This window comes from Rana temporaria, chromosome 11 (genome assembly GCF_905171775.1).
Source record: "Rana temporaria chromosome 11, aRanTem1.1, whole genome shotgun sequence".
Taxonomy (NCBI): domain Eukaryota; kingdom Metazoa; phylum Chordata; class Amphibia; order Anura; family Ranidae; genus Rana; species Rana temporaria.
In genome coordinates, this window is record NC_053499.1 from 22704519 (window position 1) to 22706861 (window position 2343).

A 2343-nucleotide genomic window follows, 5' to 3' on the forward strand; every position below is an offset into this window, starting at 1 on the left:
TAGAAAAATGGATAGATAGGAGACTTTATGTTGCTATGCCAGATAGATAGATAGATAGATAGATAGATAGATAGATAGATAGATAGATAGATAGATAGATAGATAGATAGATAGACATTAAACTTTAGATTGGGGCAATGGTATGTATAATATAAGTATAATATCACATTTAGATATACCAGCACATTGATGTCTACATGGCACACATTAGGGAGATATACTGGGACTTGTAGTACAACAGCTGCTGGAAAGTCAGAGCAGATAGACAGATATGCAATTGATTAAAGCGATAGATAGATATATAGTTAGATAGATAGATAGATAGATAGATAGATAGATAGATAGATAGATAGATAGATAGATAGATAGATGATATAAGATAAGATGTGCTGGAACATGTAGTACAACAAGATGTGGCGGACAGTCCGGGATTGCCCCTGGGAGGGTGCATTGGGTTTAGTACCACAACTGATGAAAAACTCTCAGTTGCCCATCCAGATGGAAGGACAGGCATCCAGGTAGAGCAGTTGGCAGCACTTTTGAAGGCACTGTCCTGTGAGGAATGCCAGTGGCATGCATGCCTACTTCCCTGGTGTATGACCCTGAGTATGTAAGATGCCATCCAGTGCACTGCCCCCTGTCCCTCCCAGAGCCAGTGACACCGCCACAGCCTCTGCAGTCCACACACAGCACTCACCTCCTCACTGTGTTGCTGCAGAGTGCTGATACTGCTGCTGATGGGAACAGAGGATCCTCAGTGAGTCTGCAGTAAAAACCCTGGCAGCTTATAAGCTTTCCTTCCACCGTCCTCAGATTTCAGCCCCCAGCCTGTTACGCCGATGCCATCCATCCTCCTGGTCCTTGCCTAATTTGCTGGGAGTAGCATTACCCCCCCACCCCCCACCCCTCATCCAAGAGTGCCAGGGAGACCCTGGGTATGGCCGCTGCTTCCTGTGCAGATGGCAGAGTGACTTATGAAGAGGGAAAAGCCAGGCAGTGAGCAGAGAGGGGAGGGCTGGGGGACAGCAGACAGATGCAGGGCAGCAGCAGCAGCTTTCTCACTGCAGTCCTGCTGAAATGGATGTGTGCCTCTTAGCAGGGCACTGAGATATTCCAGAGCTGGGAGCAGCTTACTGAGGAGGAGGAGGGAGGAGAGGGGGGAAGAAGGAGGGAGAACAGGGGAAGACACATCAGGGAGGACAAAAAAAAAAAAGAGAAGAGAGATACAGAGACAGAGGAGGAGAGGAGTGAGAAAGTGTCACCAAGGCAGAGCCATGGGGAGGTGGTGTCAGAGGCGATGAAAAGGGTCGTGTCACAGGCGAGGAGAGGGGTCGGTATCAGAGGCGATGAAAAGGGTCGGTGTCATAGGCAAGGAGAGGGGTCGTGTCAGAGGCGATTAAAGGGGTTGTGTCATAGGTGAGGAGAGGGGTCATGTCAGAGGCGAGGAGAGGGGTCAGTGTCACAGGCGAGGAGAGGAATCAGTGTCATAGGCAAGGAGAGGGGTCGGTGTCATAGGCAAGGAGAGGGGTCGGTGTCATAGGCAAGGAGAGGGGTCGGTGTCATAGGCAAGGAGAGGGGTCGGTGTCATAGGCAAGGAGAGGGGTCGGTGTCAGAGGCGATTAAAGGGGTTGTGTCATAGGTGAGAAGAGGGGTCGCGTCAGAGGCGAGGCGAGGGATCGTGTCAGTGGCGAGGAGAGAGGTCGGTGTCAGAGGCGAGGAGAGGGGTTGTGTCAGAGGCAAGGAGAGGGGTCGGTGTCATAGGCGAGGAGAGGAGTCGGTGTCATAGGCCAGGAGAGGAGTCGGTGTCAGAGGCGAGGAGAGGGGTCGGTTTCAGAGGCGAGGAGAGGGGTCGGTGTCATAGGCGAGGAGAGGAGTCGGTGTCATAGGCCAGGAGAGGGGTCCGTGTCATAGGCGAGGAGAGGGGTCGGTGTCATAGGCCAGGAGAGGGGTCGGTGTCATAGGCGAGGAGAGGGGTCGGTTTCAGAGGCGAGGAGAGGGGTCGGTGTCAGAGGCGAGGAGAGGGGTCGGTGTCATAGGCAAGGAGAGGGGTCGGTGTCAGAGGCGATTAAAGGGGTTGTGTCATAGGTGAGAAGAGGGGTCGCGTCAGAGGCGAGGCGAGGGATCGTGTCAGTGGCGAGGAGAGAGGTCGGTGTCAGAGGCGAGGAGAGGGGTTGTGTCAGAGGCAAGGAGAGGGGTCGGTGTCATAGGCGAGGAGAGGAGTCGGTGTCATAGGCCAGGAGAGGAGTCGGTGTCATAGGCCAGGAGAGGGGTCGGTTTCAGAGGCGAGGAGAGGGGTCGGTGTCATAGGCGAGGAGAGGAGTCGGTGTCATAGGCCAGGAGAGG

At 53.8% G+C, this 2343-nt stretch overlaps 1 protein-coding gene across 1 annotated transcript in view; it reads right to left on the minus strand.

The window, feature by feature from the left end:
• Positions 1 to 1127, minus strand: part of CHST1 (carbohydrate sulfotransferase 1) — a 57110-nt gene extending 55983 nt beyond the window's left edge. The window contains exon 1 of the mRNA XM_040328159.1: positions 698 to 1127. The gene's annotated coding sequence lies outside the window, so the exon portion shown is untranslated. The remainder of the gene's footprint in view (positions 1 to 697) is intronic.
• Positions 1128 to 2343: the final 1216 nt, after the last annotated feature.